General features: G+C 40.6%; 1 pseudogene; it reads right to left on the reverse strand.

Annotated features, from left to right (window-relative positions):
• Positions 1 to 12,608: 12,608 nt before the first annotated feature.
• On the reverse strand, positions 12,609 to 19,904 carry LOC114897813 (annotated as a pseudogene).
• Between the last annotated feature and the right edge of the window lie 209 nt (positions 19,905 to 20,113).

The raw sequence follows: 20,113 nt of genomic DNA on the forward strand, positions 1-20,113 counted from the left end.
TCACAGAAGAGGAACAAAAAATTTCATAATTTGTGTGGAAACACAAAAGATCCCGAATAGCCAAAGCAATCTTGATACTGAAAAACAGAGCTGGAGGAATCAGGCTCTCTGACTTCAGACTATACTACAAAGCTACAGTAATCAAGACAGTATGGTACTGGCACAAAAACAGAAAGATAGATCAATGGAACAGGATAGAAATCCCAGAGATAAACTGATGCACATATGGTCACCTTATCTTTGATAAAGGAGGCAGGAATGTACAGTGGAGAAATGACAGCCTCTTCAATAAGTGGTGCTGGGAAAACTGGACAGGTACATGTAAAAGTATGAGATTAGATCACCCCCTAACACCATACAGAAAAATAAGCTCAAAATGGATTAAAGGCCAGAAACTATCAAACTCTTAGAGGAAAATATAGGCAGGACACTCTATGACATAAATCACAGCAAGATCCTTTTTGACCCACCTCCTAAAGAAATGGAAATAAAAACAAAAATAAACAAATGGGACCTAATGAAACTTAAAAGCTTTTCCACAGCAAAGGAAACCATAAACAAGATGAAAAGACAACCCTCAGAATGGGAGAAAATATTTGCGAATGAAGCAACTGACAAAGGATTAATCTCCAAAATTTATAAGCAGCCCATGCAGCTTAGTAACAAAAAAACAAACAACCCAATCCAGAAATGGGCAGAAGATCTAAATAGACATTTCTCCAAAGAAGATATACAGATTGCCAACAAACACATGAAAGAATGCTCAACATCACTAATCATGAGAGAAATGCAAATCAAAAGTACAATGAGATATCATCTCACACCAGTCAGAATGGCCATCATCAAAAAATCTAGAAACAATAAATGCTGGAGAGGGTGTGGAGGAAAGAGAACCCTCTTGCACTGTTGGTGGGAATAAATTGATACAGCCACTGTGGAGAACAGTATGGAGGTTCCTTAAAAAACTAAAAATAGAACTACCATACAACCCAGCAATCCCACTACTGGGCATATATCCTGAGAAAACCGTAATTCAAAAAGAGTCATGTACCACAGTGTTCATTGAAGCTCTATTTACAATAGCCCGGAGATGGAAGCAACCTAAGTGTCCATCATCGGATGAACGGATAAAGATATGGCACATATATACAATGGAATATTACTCAGCCATAAAAAGAAACGAAACTGAGCTATTTGTAATGAGGTGGATAGACCTAGCGTCTGTCATACAAAGTGAAGTAAGTCAGAAAGAGAGAGACAAATACCGTATGCTAACACATATATATGGAATTTAAGAAAAAAAAATGTCTTGAAGAACCTTGGGGTAAGACAGGAATAAAGACACAGACCTACTAGAGAATGGACTTGAGGATATGGGGAGGGGGAAGGGTAAGCTGTGACAAAGCGAGAGAGAGGCATGGACATGTATACACTACCAAACGTAAGGTAGATAGCTAGTGGGAAGCAGCTACATAGCACAAGGAGATCAGCTCCGTTCTTTGTGATCGCCTGGAGGGGTGGAATAGGGAGGGTGGGAGGGAGGGAGACGCAAGAGGGAAGAGATATGGGAACATATGTATATATATATAACTGATTCATTTTGTTGTAAAGCAGAAACTAACACACAATTGTAAAGCAATTACACTCCAATAAAGATGTTAAAAAAAAAAAAATGTAGGGCTTCACTGGTGGTGCAGTGCTTAAGAATCCACCTGCCAATGCAGGGGACACTGGTTCAAGCCCTGGTCCGGGAAGATTCCACATGCCGTGGAGCAACTAAGCCCATGCACCACAACTACTGAGCCTGTGGTCTAGAGCCCATGAGCCACAACTACTGAGCCTGCATGCCACAACTACTGAAGCCCGCGTGCCTAGAGCCCGTGCTCCGCGACAAGAGAAGCCACCACAATGAGAAGCCTGTGCACCGCAACGAGGAGTAGCCCCCACTCGCCACAACTACAGAAAGCCCACGCGCAACAAGGAAGACCCAACTCAGACAAAAAAAAAAAACAAATAGATGTAAAGTAGATGAGGTTACTAACCATACAAATAGTTCAGGGAAAAGTGTCTAAACAGAGGAAGCAGCCAGTGCAAATGCTCTAGTGTTTGAGGAACAATAAGGCAGTCTGAAGGATTCCCAATACGCAGAGGCTACTGGGAAGATATTGTTAGGGAGGCATAGGTGTTAGATTCCCCATAAAGCTATATTACCAGCTATTGCATTCACTGTGAGCCAGGGGGAAGCTGACTTTTTGAGGAGGGAGCTGATATAATTTGATTCTATTTAACCAGATCACCCTGGAATTTTTAAAGGGCAGATTTATAAGGACAAGGACAAAATCAGGTGAAATCTGTAAGGAAGCTTTTGCATATTCCAGGCAATCAATGATGGTAGCTGAGAGGATTTATTGGAGGATTGAGGTGTGTATTTGAATAAATCATCAAGGATAAACGTTGGCAGGTGAGAGGACCTTGGTCCTTGTCCTCTTTGAAGAAAGAATTCCACAAAGAAACACTGTATAGCAGGCACAGAGTTTATTGGCAGTGCAGTGAGTGCAAATAGAACAAAGATGCAGTTAATTTAGAGCAGAAGCAAAGCAGAAATACACACCCAGAGAAGAGTATGGGCATCCTACCTAATGAGGAGAGTGCCAGAGAGGTGATTTAAATCACTTATATAGGGTGGTTCTTCCCAGTCTTTGTTCTCCTCTGGCCAATTACATCGCTTCTTTTCCCACATAAGACCTGTCCCAGTGCCCTGCCCGACACGGGTGCACATCTTTTAGCTAAGATGGATTCCAGCTCGAGGGCCTATGGGAGATTGATAGCACCTACTATGGCGTAACACCCTCTCCCTTTTTGACCACTGAGGAGTCTTTCTGTGCATGTGCAGTGAGGGAGGTCTCCTTGACCTCAGGAGTGATAGATGTGGTCACCTTATCTCTTTACTCCAGCAGAGCTCAGCTTCTGCCACTAACTTTGTCCTTGAAAAGGACAAAGCTCCTTTGTGTCAGGGCAAACAAAGCTCCAATTCACTCCACTTGACAAACTCCAGCTTTTCAACCCAGCGACCCATCTACCTCCTACCTCAGGACCAAACCAAGTTTTTTGTCCTGAGCAACTAAAAAGATAGGTATGGGGAAAGTCATAGCTGATTTTAGGTTGAAGTGAGAGAAAGAGATCAGAAGTTCAGTTTTAGGCATGTTAAGTTTGAGAAGTTTCTCAGAGAGCCACGTGGAGATGTTCAGAAGGTATTTAGTATATAAATCTATACAAAGATCTATATATCCATGTAGCTATGCATTTACTTACCTACCTGTAAACCTATTTTTTTAATTTTTAATTCAATTGTTTTACTTGATTATTCATTTTATATTGCTGTGTCTAATGAAACCTCTTATTTATTTTGTTTGTCTGATGCAAATTAATCAGGAATTGGCCAATTAAAAAACTTAACTTGGCAGATGCAAAGCTGACTGTTCCATTGAGATCAATGCTCACAGAAAGATTGTAAGCTAGAATAAATCCTCATTTGATATTTTAAAGATTATGTTAATGTACATTTTCTAGAAACTAAATTTTTTCCCATGGAACAAAAATAATTGGTAACATTAAATATTCAGATAGAGACATGTTGTATTTTCCTATGTAATTCAGTAATATATTCATGAGAGTGGTATAGATTTTAGAAATACCATCCAATATTCCTACTTTCAAAACTGTATCAATCTGTAGTGAAGGAGACACTGGCTGAGTTACTGATAGATTGGCTACCTGAATCAATCAGTATTTACTGTAGAAAAAAGACATATTAACAGTTTTTCAGCAACAGGTATCAAATACAGGGAATCAGACATTTATAAAATTGTTTAGGTACTAAAGAAATAAAAGCCAAAGGGAGAATTTGTAAGTTTCAGTTTTACTCATGAGTTTTTAGCCAGAGAATCGGTAAGATGCTGCTTCTCATCTCCCTGCTTCTTCACGACACTGTCACCATTACTATTCCTGGCTTGCAGAGCCAAGGCAATGAAAAATGACCTAAAGTCGCTGGGGAAAAAACCCCAGAACCTCACTTTTAGAAAAGCATATACTTCTGGTCTTTTGGCGGGAACTGCCATCTTCCAGTAATTCACCAGAATGACCAAAACAAAGGGAAAGAGGAGAGGCACCTGTTATATGTTCTCTAGGCCTTTAGAAAACATGGATTTGTTCCTTTGGCCACATACTTGCGAATCTACAAGAAAGGTGATATTGTAGACATCAAGGGAATAGGCACTGTTCAAAAAGCAATGTCCCACAGATGTCACCATAGCAAATCTGGAAGAGTCTACGATGTTACCTGACCTGGAATGCTGTTACCATTGTTGAAAAACAAACAAGTTAAGGGCAAGATTCTTGCCAAGAGAATTAATGTGTGATAAAGCATATTAAGCACTCTGAGAGCCGAGATACCTTCCTGAAACATGTGAAAGAAAGTGATCAGAAAAAGAAGGAAGCAAAAGAGAAAGATTTTGGGGTTCAACTGAAGCACCAGTGTGCTCCACCCAGAGAGGCACACTTCGTGAGAACCAACAGAAAGGAGCCTGAGCTGTTGGAATCCATTCCCTGTGAATTCATGGCATGGCTGGTGTAAAGAAAATAAAAGACCTGGACTGTAAAACAAACAAACAAAAACATGCACTTCTGCTCACCACTAGTACAGGAAGATTAATAGGACATCCACTTCCTTTCTACCTTCTGAACGTCATGCAAGTTTATCTCATTGGTAGAACTTAAAATCCCATCCAGAAATCTGGAGGCAAGGGAATTGAGATATGTAATTCCCAGGCTTACAGTCCTTCCACCAGAAGGGAGAGCACAGAAGGATTTTGGAACTGATGTCATTGCCAAAATTCCATTATTTCCCACAGTTCAACCCAATGACTTATATTTTAACTTTTGAACAATGGCAAAATCAACAATAGCATGTGCTGATCTATAATAACACAACCCATTCCTCATTTACATGAAGATGTCCTGAAACTCTCTTTTCAAGGTAGAGATCCACAGTTGAATCAATCACTATATCCATCTCTGGGTGATGGTTATGTTTTTTTTTTTTCTAATGAAAATATACTGTTCTATGATCATCAGAGATAAAATTATAAGGTAAAGGTCCACCAACACATCTTACATGTAATATTTAGGAAGAAAGGAAATAGTGGCTACTATATGCCACTTAAAATGAAAGGGAAGAGTGTGCCTAACTATTTCTAAATGCCTAAAACTAGTCATGAGATGTTGGTGCTTTTAATTTCATTTTTCCACTACCTAGTCCATCTCTTTCTTGTCTTCAAATCATTTTAGTTATTTATGATTATTTACTTGGTGGAAATTTCTTGGTAGCTCCAACTACATTAGATTCAGGGGTCTTCATTAATTAGACAAGGAAGTACAATGAAGTATCCCTTGGAAATCTTCTGGATTCCAGATACACATCCCTTTATAACCATTACGTAGCAGGATCAATCACTCCAACCAGGGTAATAACCCACAGCATTGCCTGCTGATTTCAGAGCCATGAAGCCCAAACTATCCAGTATGCAGTCTCAATGCTCAGATCAATCTAAATGCTTCCATATATATTCAGCTGAAATTTAAAGGTGATACTTTTTCCTAATTAATGCTCTAAATTTCATGTAAGACTTAGCTATGCTCTAAATTCACTCACCTCTTAATTCTGGAACCAAAAGTATTAGATGGGTCTGGTTTTTAGAGACCGCTATCTTCTGCTACTATAAAAAAATTTAAAAAGCACTTAAGAGTGATCTGAAAAACGCATAAAAGCCTTTTTAAATCACATTTGGGCTGAAAATTTAAAGTCCCAAACTAGTAATTTCCCACTCACAGGCTACTGCATATTGACAAAATCAACCAGTCCATCATCAAGTCTTGTAGTGACTAATCCTTCATACTGTTTCTTTTGTAACAGCCAGTTCATCTCCCTAACTAAGCCTTGCCTTCAAAGGGCACATTATTCAGGCACACATGATAATTTAAAGAGTTATTTGCAATTTCATACTATGGAAAGCCAGGATATATTTTCCACTTAGGACCTTCCAAAACAACCTGCAGAGATGAAACAATTCCCAGCTGCCATTTTTGATGGTCAAGTTCTTGGAAACACTTTTGGTTCTCTATTCTATTTTATTCAAGTCTTGTAAAGAAGCCAAAAACTTCTTTAAGTACTTTAAGCAAAAAAAAAAACTAATATAGAGAATTGATACTTACAAAACCATTAAAATTTTTGGATGAGTGAAAGTCTCTAGATTCCTTTCTGGGTTTTTTAGTTGTGACTTAAATAATCAGAAATTTGCTCTTAGGAAACATTTATAAAATGATTGGAAATCCTCACTGATTACTGAGACTTCCCTGAATATTTATGGAGTTAAGGGAGAATAACTTGCAGCCCCTGTAATGTGTGGTTATAGGGATTGCACAGAAGAGCAGGAAATAATTTCATTGAAATAAAAGGAAAAGGTAAAGAAGAGATCTCAACATAGACTCACAGCTGTCCGCCTCAGGGTTCTGATGTAACGTGACATGGAAAATATAATAAAGATTGTTGTATATTGATTCAGATCTTTATAGGTATTTTCTAAACAAGACAATGTGAAAAATAGTTATTTAACCTTGGGAATGTTACAGCAAACTAGCAAACATTATCTCTCTCCTCCCATATCTTACAGTCTAGGGAGAAATACAGATGAGCAGGCAGAGTTACAACTGAATGTCTTAAGTGTATTGTTGGTGCAGAAATAGGAGAGTAATATTAGTTACTAAGAATAATTTTAAATTTAAGTTTTAAAACCCTCAAATTGCTTTAGAAAGTATTGTATGTTTATGTTTTTGTTTTTTCATCATATAGGTAGATTCTAAGGATTGACGCATATATCCTGGAATAGAATAGAGCCCAGAAATAAACTCATGCACTTATAGTCAATTAATCTACGACAAAGGAGACAAGAATAGGCAATGGAGAAAAGACAGTCTCCTCAGTAAGTGGTGCTGGTGAAAGTGGACAGCTACATGTAAAAGAATGAAATTAGAACATTCCCTAACACCATACACAAAAATAAACTCAAAACTAATTAAAGATCTAAATGTAAGACCAGAAACCATAAAACTCCTAGAAGAAAATATAGGCAGAACACTCTTTGACATAAATCATAACAATATATTTTTGAATATGTCTCATAAGGCAAAAGAAGCAAAAACAAAAATAAACAAAAAAGACCTAATTAAACTTAAAAGTTTTGCATGGCAAAGGAAACCATCAGCAAAACAAAAAGACAGCCTACTGAAAGGGATAAAATATTTGCAAATGATATGACTGATAAGAGGTTAATATCCAAAACATGTGAACAGCTCATAGAAGATTGAAAAATGGGCAGGAGACCTGAATAGACATTTTTCCAAAGAAGACATACAGATGGCCATCGGGCACATGATAAATGTTCAACATTGCTAATAATCAGGGAAATGCAAATCAAAACCACAATGAGATATCACCTCACACCTGTCAGAATGTCTATCATCAAAAAGACCACAAATAACAAATGTCGGCAAGGATGTGGAGAAAAAGGAACCCTTGTACTCTGTTGGTGGGAATGTAAATTGGTATAGCCACTGTGGAAACAGTATGGAGGTTCCTAAAGCACCTAAAAATACAACTATCATGTGATCCAGAAATTCCACTCCTGGGAATATATCCATAGAAAACGAAAACACTAATTTGAAAAGATACATGCACCCCAACGTTCATAACAGCATTTTTCACAGTAGTCAAGATATGGAAGCCACCTAAGTATTCATCAACAGATGAATGGATAAAGAAGATGTGGTATATACATGCAATGGAATACTACTCAGCCATGAAAAAGAATGAAATTTTGCCATTTGCAACAACTTGGATGGATCTGGAGGGTATTGTGTTTAGTGAAATAAGTCAGACAGAGAAAGACACTGTATGTTATTGCTCATATGTAGAATCTAAAAAATAAAACAAATGAATGAATATAACAAAAAAGATTCACAGGTATTGAGAACAAACAAATTAGTGGCTACTAGTGGAGAGAGGGAAGGGGGAAGGGGCAAGAAAAGGCAGCGGGTTAAGAGGTTGTGGTAGGTCACACAGCATCACCCTGATTTTTCCTGCAAGTTCTCAGACCTTCCCTGTGCTCTGTGGAGTCAGAGCCCTCTAACAAGACATTGATCACAGTTTCAAACCTTCAAATGCGAGAAAGATCCTGAAGGAATCACCTTTCAACTTCTCACTTCTTTGGGCCCATTATAGCTCTCACCTCTAAGTTTACAAACCTGAAATTCCAACTGTATTGACAAATTTGAAATGTGGCTAGTGCGACTGAGCAATTTGGATGCTTTATTTTATCATAATAGCTTGAGTTAATTATAGATTGAATTAAATTAATTATAAACAGGCACACCTGGCTAGTGGTTGCCACACTGTACAGTGCACCTCTAGAGATCCAAAGAGGAGGAAGATGTTACTGCCTCTCCCCTGGCTGTTCCTTGCTGCAGAGTCGTTTGCTGGCCTGATCTGTTCATTCATTTGTAGGTATTTCCTGTGCTCATGCAGATGTGCTAGGCATTATGTGAGGCCTTGGGGACACTCAAACAGTAATGTCAACACCTAAGTCTTAGAGGAATTCCCAGCAGGGTGCCCACTTGTAAGCAGAGGTGAAGAGCATGGTCCAGCGTTCCTCTACTAGACATATTCAGAGAGCAGGTACAAATGGGAGGGAGGTAAATTTCACTCTCCTCATGAGCCCATCCTTCTCACCCCTGACTCTGGAAGATCCAGGGATAGCAGGGGCAAAAGGCCCTAAGGAGGTAAATGACTTGTACACTGAAAACACCAAAGATTTCTCAAAGAATTAAAGGCAACACATTAATTGGAATGACATTCCTTGTTCATACACTGGAAGACAATATTGTTGACATTTCCATACTACCCAAAGTGATGCACAGATTCATTTGCAACATCTATCAGCATTCCAATGTCATTTTAATAGAAATGGAAGGACATTCTTCAAATACATAGGGAACCACAAAAGGCCCCAAAGAGCCAAAACAATCTGGACAACAAAGAACGAAGATAGAGGTTTCACACTTCCTGACATCAAAACATTACAAAGTCACAGCAATCAAAACAGTATGGCACTGGCATAGAAATAGGCAGATAGACCTATGGACCAGAATAAAGAGCCCCCAAATAAACTGACACATACATGGCCAAATGATAATCGCCGAGGTTCTAAGATGACACCGTGGGAAAGAATAGTCTCTTCAACAATCAACAGAATGAAAAGGCAACATACAGAATGGGAGGGAATATTTGCAATCCTATATCTGAAAAAAGTCTTATATACAAAACACACAAGAACTACTACAACTCAACTGCAAAAGGAAAAAAAAAAAGATTATTAACAAATATCCACTGGGAAGACAGAGAGCAGATTACAAAGGTGAAACAAGCCAGGTTCCCAGACCTAAAGAAACCTCTAATTTAGGTGAGGAGACATAGAAAAATAAACTACATGCAAGGTTGTGTGTGCTGGGTCCATGTAAGCATATATTTATTGAATCATTTATTCATTCAGCCAACATGAATGGAAACATCCCAGGCTCCCTGCTAGGGATATATAGTCTAGGGTGGATGGAAGGTGCTATATACCAGAGTTGTGGTGGGCTCATTGGGTCTCATTCCAAAATTGCCTTGCAAAGCTCTCATGAAATCTACTTTTTTTTTTTTTCAGTTTTACAGCACACTTTTTAAAAAAAAAATTTTATTTCTTTTTAAATTTTACTGAAGTATGTGGAATCTAAAATAGGACACAGGGACTTCCCTGGAGGTCCAGGGGTTAAGACTTTGCCTTCCAATGCAGGGAGTGTGGGGTTCAATCCCTCTTCAGGGAGCTAAGATCCCACATGCCTCGGCGCCAAAAAACCAAAATATAAAACAGAAGCAATATTGCAATAAGTTCAATAAAGACTTAAAAAAATGGTCCACATCAAAAAATGTAAAAACAAAATAAAAATTCTTTGAAAATAAAATAGGACACAAATCAACATACCTATGAAACAAAAACAGACTCACAGATATAGAGAATAGACTTGTGGTTGCCAAGGGGGAGAGGGGTGGGGGAGGGAAGGATTGGGAGTCTGGGATTAGCAGAGGCAAGCTATTATATATAAGATGGATAAACAATAAGGTCCTATTGTATAGCACAGGGAACTATATTCAATATCCGGTGACAAACCATGATGGAAAAGCATATGAATATATTCTTTGTATATATATATATGGTTTGTCACAGGATATTTGAATATAGTTCCCTGTATGTGTATAACTGAGTCACTTTGCTGTACAGAAGAAATGACCACTTCATTTATTTTTGCATAAGGGAAAATAGCATTCAACACAACTTACTGACCCAGACACTGGAGAGGAATGAATCCTCATTGGTTTGCACTGGAAAAGGCAGCTCTGGAGCTATAGTGTGGGAGAAAGAAGTGATAGAGCTGGAAGGGAGAAATCATTTCCATGCTGGAAACCTTAAGTGGGACTTCCCATCTTACTGACCACTGAATGTCCAAAGTGCTGGGTACTGAGTAATAATATTTGAGTAAATGAATAAATGAAAGTATATTCCCACAACCCCAAAGTATTCACTAAATAATCCTCATGCCAACTGTGACAATTAAGAAATGAGGGGGCCAAGAGGGAGGGCCTGGTCTAGCTGCTAAGCTACTTCGAGGTCTTACTCCTGTGAATTTGCTTCTCCTGGAGAACAACTGCCTGGCCACGCAGGGTGGTGCTGGAAAGTGGTAGTCGCTGCAATCTGGGGGGCAAGGCCACGTTTTTGTTCTGACTCTGTGAACTCCTGGCATGAGAAGCAGTCACTGTCTCTGTGCTGCCCTAGACAGATCGGAGCCCCTCTTTGGGATGCCTCGTGGAAGGCCGAGCTTAATGAGAGATGACACTCTCACTCTCACTCTGTCCAATTAAAAATGCTGATTAATGAGCTCCCTGGGCTAACCCATAAGTGGATAAGATTCTAAGACCAAGGGTACTCCCTGGGGAGATGACCTTTCTGGAGGAGGTCATAAATTTGCATAACTGGGTCTACTTACTTTCTTGAGGGTTTGAGGGATTCTTGGCCAACCGCTGAGCCACATCTGGAAGACTCCCCACATTCCACCTACTTCTTTCCCCCTGCCCATCCCCTGTCCAGCCACTCACTTGGTAGAGAAGATCTAGGTCACTCAAAATGACCTCAGGCACCTTCTAACCTTTCTTATCTGTCCCCTCACCCTCACCTCTCTTCTCTGCAGTAGTCAGTGCCTGCCTCTGGGCCCTTTGTCTCTTTCTCGCCCTCCTCCTCCAGGGAGCACAGGGCATTGATCATTCCCCTTCTCACCCTCAGTCCTTCTGCCCCACACACCTTCTCTTATCCCCACACTTCCATTGACCTTGCTGTCCCTGCCAGTTACCTCCTCTTTCTTTTTAAGTTCAAACTTTTTTTTTTCTGTTTAAAAAGCATTACGTGTATATTGGAGAAATTTGGAAAATGCAAAAAGGTATCAGAAAGAAAAGTCACCTATTATTCCACTACCATGAGACAACCACTTTTAAATTCATTAACAGTTCTGTTGATGCCTAAACTCTTGTGTGTCTGTGTGTGTGTGGGGGGGGTGTAGGTGTACAATATACATCTTCATAAAATTGGTGGCATGTTGCATTTACTATGTTATAATTTCCCATTTAATGTATCACGGACATTTTTTCATATGATGTGGCTAAAATATATATTTTGATGATTGCTATCTCAAAATGGCTGTATTTAACCAATCTTTATTAGATATTTAATGTTTTCTATTTTCTTTTAAAGAGACACCCTTCATTTTAAGGATTTTTACATTCAAGAATTCAAAAAGTAGTAGGTTTTTGGAATTTATTGATCTGCATTTAAAAGGAATTTTGACAAAGATTCACCAGAAATAATCTGAACAAGCGGGAAAATACAGTTAATATTACTGAAACCTACTAAAATAATTCCAGGACATATGGTTTATCCAACATAACAGCACCTCTAAGCGCTGTCACTGACATGAAACTTAATGCTTCCTACTTTTCTAAACACACAGTGGTATAATCAACAACATTCAATCACTTCGGTTCTTTTTTGAATAAATAAAAATTAAAATACCAATTAAAAAACTAATATATTCTTCTCTTTAAATGTTTCTCACAGATATAATTTCAATATTTTTATTCAATAGTGATGTGGTTTAAGAGAATTTTCATTCACGAGTCCAACAACAATCCCCCCAAAGGGAACTGATCGTCCGTAGGCCCATAGTGCTAATAAAGAGTTCGGGACTACAGCAACTGACATTTCTAAAATACAAAACAGATAAAATTCTTAGAAGACACATGCACTAAGCTCTACTGAGCAGCTGAAAACAGAACTGGAAGATTTAATAATTTTACTGGTGATTTCAATGGGACTCTAGATGTTGCCAAACTCAACTTAAACTCTCTCTTAGGCTTTGTATTTTGGTTTTCCAGTTTCACTAATAACACAAACATGATTCAAATCCCTGAAGTATTCATTATAGTCAAGGGCATATCCTACAACAAACTTGTCTGGAATTTCAAATCCATCAAAGTCTGGTCTATATCCAACACTTCGAGGGGTGATTTTCACCAGCAAGCTCGCAATCTTGACCATCTTTGGATTAAGCTGCTTGACCAAGGAAAGCAAGGTTTGCTTCGTTTTACCAGCATCAATTATATCTTCAGCAATCATGACAGTCTTTCCAGTCAAAGCTGAGAGATCATCTCCACCAATTACTTTTAAGGCGCCTGTTGACCGGTCACTACAGTAGCTCTTCAGTCTGATAAAATCTACAGTCATAGGAATGGATCTATCACTATTTCTGTTCAGCGCTTTGATGTAATCCAGCAGGTGAGCAAAGAATTTATAGCCCCCCTTGAGCACACGGAGGGCCACGATGTGACGGCCTCCCATCTCCTCCATCACATCTCAAGCCAGCTGTTCAGTCCTGTCCATGATTAGTCCATGGGGAATAAACACCTTTTCCAAATCCTCAGCATAATGATTAGGTCTACAAAATAAATCTAGGTCATAACCTGGCTCATCATCACTAATCACGACGCAGGGGCTGCAGGTCGCTATAACGGAGCCGGCTGGCGCGTGGGCTGAGGGCAGCCTGGTGAGTAGACTGCATGCGGGAAAGCCAGAGGTCCATCCCAGCGCTCTTCCTAATGTCTGCTATTTTCTGCCATCATAAATGTGTCCATCGTTTATTATTTATGTGAATAAATTCCTAGAAATATAATTATGTGGGTATGTCAACATTTTTAAGGCTTTCGATATTTTATCAGATTATGAACCGAAAGATTTGCACAAATTTATATCCTCCCAGCTCTGTGTCTATTTGCCTTTTCTGAGCATCCCCTGGGGACACCCCTCCTCCCCAAACTGGGTCTTATCATTTAAAAAAGTAATTGCTCTCCCTGTGCTATACAGTAAAAGAATACGTAAAGAATGTATACATATGTATACCTGAGCCACTTTGCTGTACAGCAGTAATTAACACAACATTGTAAATCACCTATACTTCAATTTAAAAAAAATGCTAATCTAGCAATGTTCTCTCTCTCCATGTTTTCACCACCTATTTATTTTTTATCTTTTGCAATCTGATTTCTGGCCTCACAGCTTTTCTAATCCAAAAATCTTTTACAGACTTGATTCTTCTTGTTCCTTTGATTTGTTTTATTTTCTTGATCTCTGGAGGCTCTCTGTCCACGCAGCCTGGAGCCCTGAAGTTAGACATTCTGCTCTGGTCCCCACAGCCCTCTAGCAGGCTCCTTCCTGTCAGCCTTTCCCTGTGAGCTTGAACTTCTGGACTGTTGGGGCAGATTTTAATACACCCCTCATCTGGATGGCTGGATGGCTGGATGGCTGGATGGCTGGATGGATGGGTGGATGGATGGATGGATGGATGGATGATAAGTCTGCGTCCTCTCCCCTGTCTCTGGCTTTTCCTATACCCTCTGTTTCCCTGCTCTGACTACGTATGCCCCCTGTGCCCCTCCACCACCAATACCAGTAGTCTCCTTCTCTGCCCCAGCTGGGGGCTCACATCTCTAGGGCTGACTTCCAACTTCACATCTCAATCCTGAATCATGGACAGTTTCCATGTCTGCTGAACATCTTCTTCTGAATGTCTGGCCACCTCATCAATTCTGTCAATAACTCATAACAAATTCAAGGTCTCCCTCTTTCTCTAAGCCCCTCTTCTTTACTTCCTCTACTTCTGTTTGTGGCTAGAGCGACCATAACATACTTGACTCCTTTTCCCCTCTTTATCTCTTCCACCAATTGTCCACCAAGCCCCATAGGAGAACATCTTCCTGGTGGGCTTCTCCATCTACAGCCCTCTTGCCAGTCTCACGGCCACTGCCTTAGCTCAGGTCCTCATCCTCCTTCTCTGGACAATCTCATTAGCTTCTTTCCTATGGGTCTCCTTCTCCTGATCTCTCTCCGCTCCAAATCAGCCCATGGCCCCAACGGTCACCAAAGGCTCTTACCAGAGCTATCTCCTTGAAACACTTCTGATCAACTCAATTATCAGCTTAAAACTTTTCACTAGTCAGTAGTTCCTCACTGACTACAGAATACCAATCTCAACCTTTTCAGCCTATCTTACAAAAACACTTTGGATTTCAGCTCCAATCTTCACTCTTAGCCTTAACTTCCACCTCACCCAGCAACGATCCATCTGATAGGGGCACCCACGTCACAGGAACACGCCTTACCCTTCGCCACCTACATATCTTTGTTGATGTTATTCTTTCCACTTGGATTTGCTATGCTTCAGAGACCAGAGTAAATCTTACATCTTCCAAAGAACATTCCTCATTCTTAAAAAAATTAAAAGTGGCCCTTTATCCCTCTGAATTCTTATATCATTTACAAGTAACATACTTGGACATTCTTATGTAGGTTTGTCTGGCACTGAGGAGGGTTCTTGAGATGAAGGTTGAAGGGACTGGGATGAGTTGATCATGTTACCCTTATGTTACTCACTGCAAAATGCCTTAATAATGCTAACATTTACTGGACATTTACACGAGAAAGCATACTGCATGCATTGCCTCGTTTAACTTTCACAGTATATGAGGCAAACTGGTAGCTCAAAGATTTCTATATAGGAGGGGCTTCAGGGCTGCAATCTAACTGGAAGGGGGAGATGCCAAGTAAACAGGCTGTTTTTAACTTAGATTTCATACTGATTCAAGGTGGCTTTGGAGGATGCTCACGGCAGTTATGGAAGAGAGGGACTAAAACTTCCCAACCCACCACTTGGAGAGGCCAACTGGTAAGTGTTATTCTTATCCCCATTGCACAAATGAGGAAACTGATGCTTAGAGAGGTTGAGTGACTTGCCCAAGGTCACACAGCTGACCCAGGGTGGAGTTGAGCCTTGAGCCCAGTCCTGTTTTTTTTTTTACATCTTTATTAGAGTATAATTGCTTTACAATTGTGTGTTAGTTTCTGCTTTATAACAAAGTGAATCAGTTATACATATACATATGTTCCCATATCTCTTCCCTCTTGCGTCTCCCTCCCTCCCACCCTCCCTATCCCACCCCTCTAGGTGGTCACAAAGCACCGAGCTGATCTCCCTGTGCCATGCGGCTGCTTCCCACTAGCTATCTATTTTACGTTTGGTGGTGTATATATGTCCATACCTCTCTCTCGCTTTGTCACAGCTCACCCTTCCCTCTCCCCATATCCTCAAGTCCGTTCTCTAGTAGGTATGTGTCTTTATTCCTGTCTTACCCCTAGGCTATTCATTTCTTCCCCCTTAAATTCCATATATATGTGTTAGCATACGGTATTTGTCTTTCTCTTTCTGACTTACTTTGTATGACAGACTCTAGGTCTATCCACCTCATTACAAATAGCTCAATCTCGTTTCTTTTTATGGCTGAGTAATATTCCATTGTATATATGTGCCACATCTTCTTTATCCATTCATCCAATGATGGACACTTAGGTTGTCTCCATCTCCTGGCTACTGTAAATAGAGCTGCAATGAACATTGTGGTACATGACTCTTTTCGAATTATGGTTTTCTCAGGGCATATGCCCAGTAGTGGGATTGCTGGGTCATGTGGTAGTTCTATTTGTAGTTTTTTTAAGGAACCTCCATACTGTTCTCCATAGTGGCTGTACCAATTCACATTCCCACCAGCAGTGCAAGAGGGTTCCTTTTCTCCACACCCTCTCCAGCATTTATTGTTTCTAGATTTTTTGATGATGGCCATTCTGACCGGTGTGAGATGATATCTCATTGTAGTTTTGATTTGCATTTCTCTAATGATTAATGATGTTGAGCATTCTTTCATGTGTTTGTTGGCCATCTGTATATCTTCTTTGGAGAAATGTCTATTTTGGTGTTCTGCCCATTTTGGGATTGGGTTGTTTGTTTTTTTGACATTGAGGTGCATGAGCTGCTTGTAAATTTTGGAGATTAACCCTTTGTCAGTTGCTTCACTTGCAAATATTTTCTCCCATTCTGAGGGTTGTCTTTTGGTCTTGTCTATGGTTTCCTTTGCTGTGCAAAAGCTTTGAAGTTTCATTAGGTCCCATTTATTTATTTTTGGTTTTATTTCCACTTCTCTAGGAGGTGGAGCCCAGTCGTTTTGATGGGGAAGCCCAGGCTTCATGGCGTCATCATTACTGCAGCACAGCTTATTTGTCTTACCAAAATATTCCCTCTTTGGAGGTGGGATTCTGATTTTTACAAGGTTATTTTTCCCCAATCAATTAGCACAATGCTTACCAGGTAATTGGAACCCAATGATTAGTGTTTGAAGGGATGAATAAATGAATAGTGAGTGAATACAAGAGGTAAAGCCATCATAGTAGCCTTTTTCTTTTTATACTCAGATACTACCCCCAGAAAATCCAGTTATCCTATTATGTCCAAAAACTTCCCTTGTCCCTGCTTGGGTGTAGAGTCTGTGTTTGTGTGTATACATTGGTATAAATACACTGGCTGGCCTGGCCAGTGCTAAGATTCCTGGATGAAGTAGAGTGGATATAATGATACTCATAGCTACTAGATAAGAAGGCAACATTGTTTTAAAAGGCTAAGATTGGCTACTTGTTTAGCAGTTTAAATTCTGTAGCTCCTTCAAACATAACCTGGCCAACTCTGTCTTATGTAACTAAATACTGAATTTGATCTTTTATAACACTGGGCTGGATGTATGCTAAAGGGTACTATATATCTGGGATAGAGTAAAATCTTGGGATTTTGTTATGGACTGAATTGTGGCCCTCCAAAATTCTTATGTTGAAGTCCTAATTCCTGTACCTCAGAACGCGACTGTATTTGGAAATAGGGCCTTTAAAGAGGTAATTAAGGTAAAATGAGGTTATATGGGTGGGTCCTAATCTATTATGACTGATGTCCTTATAAGAAGAGGAGATTAAGACACAGACACAGAGGAAGACTATCTGAAGACCAGGAGAAGGCAGCCACCTGCTAAGCTAAGGAGAGAAGCCTCAGAAGAAACCAAAACTGCTGACACCTTGATCTTGGACTTCTAGACTCCAAAACAGTAAGTAAATAAATTTCTGCTGTTTAAGCCGTACAGTCCGTGGTATTTTGTTACGGCAGCTCTAGCAAACGAATACAGATACTAAGATCTTGACGCAGGAAGGGACCTAAGGGACATCCAGTCCATCCACCCTTAGGATTCTTGCTTTCACCCCTTCACATCCCACTCATCTTTCCAATAGTGTTTTTCTTTGAACATCTCCTCTTTGAAGATCTCCTTACCTTCACAAGATGCTTATTTCATTTCAGGCAGCTTTGACTAACAGCGAGATTTGTAGACTGAACAAAATCTTGGTCCAGTTTCTGAAGGCAGCTCTGCAAGTGTGCTATAACCAGCACAGAGCAGAGAACTGGCACACTCCAAAGTGGAATTTAGGGGGCAGGATGTTTATAAAGGAGCGTCCTCAAGATCAACACCTGTGGAAGAGAGGGGACCAAAGCAGGAGTGGGCAGAGGGAGAAGTGGACCTGAGTACAGGCTCAACCGCAGCCTTGGAGAACCCACAAGGACCTCGGGCTTTGATCCATCAATGGATGTGGCCCCCTGGGTAGGTGTGTGACCTTGGAGAGGCAGCTCTCAGAAGGTGAGGCAATTCCTAATGCCTATCACCTGTATGCAGAAAAGCAGCCTCTCTGTCAAGGCCTAGCCTGTGGAATCTCTTATTTGAGGATAAACAATGTGAGTTTGCCATGGAATTTATTTATGAAACAAACCCACAGGCCTACCCTGAGCAACTATCTCCAGGAATCTTTGTAGCTCAACTAGAACTGGAGCTGGGTCACCAGGTAATCTCACCACAGTACCCCCAGCAGCTGAGGCAACAAGTCTTCCTGCAAAGCAGGCTCTGGCAGCACACCACTGTGCTCACCACCCAATCCTGGTTTTATAAAGTACATTTTTAATTAATGTAGTCTAAGGCATGTCATTAGCATATGGAGTCACATACCACTAGTGGCTTTTGATGACTGTCCACTAAACCCTTGATTCTTTTTCACAATTACAGATCTCTGCCTGCCAGGGTCCTGGGAGCCAAAGTACTTATAAGACTGGTTTTCTTAGAATAAAAATTTTTAATTGTAAATGTTTGTAACCTGTACATTGTTCTTCCCTTGTCCTCATCAAGCTCCTCCCAAATAAAACTCCACTTGCACAAGCATATTATTAGGCAATGACTCGGGGGACTGCACTAGACTGATTTCTTTAATAAGAGATTTGTATTTCAAGGGGCAATAAATTCCACTTAATGGGTTAGGAAAAATGTTCTTTACCTGTAATGTCAAAAGTCCTGGGAACATTTGAGTTAAAGCGTATGCTTTCGATTTATCCCTGTGATATTTCAGACTCTTATTGACCAGTGAAGTGGTCTGGCGGGCCTTACATGAATCTGGTTTTATGGGAACAAAGGGGAACGTGAAAGACAAGGTTCCTGCAGAAGTAGAATGGGAGCCCAAGCAAACACTCCCAAACAGCGTCAACCCAAAGGGCTTGAAGGAGGAGACAAGGGGAATAAGATAGCTGAGCACGTGGTCCAGAGTGGGACCATGCCAAGTAGGCAAAGCCCAGAGAATCTGGGGCCTTCTGATACAGTGAGCTTGAAGCCACATCTGCACTTGGGGAGGGGGGGTTCCTTGTTTTCAACACATACGGATCTTTAAAAAACAGAACAAGCCTACTAAGTTTAACTCCTAAAAATTGCCCTACCCTTCCCCTGCCCTTCCTTCTCTTTGCTTTTCTCCTCTTCTTTCCTCTAAACATAGTAACATAACAACAAACCCCTGGAGGTACAGCATTCATGCAGAGGTTTACCATCCGTGTAGAGGATGAAGGAATTCACGTGGGTTTTGATGAAAACGACTTTCTTTCTTTGTCCACAGCCTTGATTGGAAGATAAGAGTAGGAAGCTTGGCTCTGATTGGCAGGGGAATTGGTGGGCAAGGGGGAGGGTGCAAGCCCTGATTGGAGGAAAAGAGAGGAGAGGAGGGCCTGGCTCTGATTGGTAAGGGAGCCTGCAACTTGCAAGCCCTTGACTGGTGGAGAGGAGAGGGGAGTCATGCTCTGATAGCCTGGGAGTTCACCCGGTCCAAGCCAGGTTCACCTCTGTGCCTCTGAGAATTCTCATTGCCTGTTCCAAGCCTCTTCTCCCCAGCTCACCATCCCTCCAGCATGGGGTCCATCTTGGAAGCTATATGGGTGCCAGTCGCTCCTCACCCCAGATTGGCACTGCTCAACCCTCACCTGCCATGCTGTCAGCCTCCCTGTGTTGTAAGGAAGGCCGTCTCCAAGCCACCAGCCCTACATTTTTTTCAAGGGCGAGAGCCAAGCTTTCCCCCAATGATCAGCTTCAACGACCCGAGGCGACTCAGTGATGCAGGAAAGATGACAT

The sequence above is a fragment of the Monodon monoceros genome, unplaced genomic scaffold, assembly GCF_005190385.1.
Source record: "Monodon monoceros isolate NGI ecotype Baffin Bay Population unplaced genomic scaffold, NGI_Narwhal_1 Super_Scaffold_18, whole genome shotgun sequence".
Classification (NCBI taxonomy): Eukaryota; Metazoa; Chordata; class Mammalia; order Artiodactyla; family Monodontidae; genus Monodon; species Monodon monoceros.